Source organism: Vombatus ursinus, unplaced genomic scaffold (assembly GCF_900497805.2).
Source record: "Vombatus ursinus unplaced genomic scaffold, bare-nosed wombat genome assembly UNPS02014773.1, whole genome shotgun sequence".
Taxonomy (NCBI): Eukaryota; Metazoa; Chordata; class Mammalia; order Diprotodontia; family Vombatidae; genus Vombatus; species Vombatus ursinus.
The window spans coordinates 43646796-43647096 of NW_020954551.1; positions in this window are offsets into that span (position 1 = coordinate 43646796).

Consider the following 301-nt stretch of genomic DNA (forward strand, 5'->3'; position numbering starts at 1 on the left):
TGGAGCAGAGCCTGTCAATTCCTCCTCCCTGACCCCAGCATCAGTCTCCCAGGACAGCCCAGGCTAATCTTGAGGGTGAAATCCTCGCCAGATTCAGTGCTAGGCTGCAGACTGAAAAGGGCTTGGGGAGCATCTGGAACGGGCCCAGTATTGGTCCATTTCCCTGTTCCTGTCACTGCAAAATGTCAGGTTACCTTCTGCACGGTTCGAAAGGGAGGGGGAGAAGAACTTGCATGTGATGACCCCCACCCCCAACACACACACACACACACACACACACACACACACACACACACACACA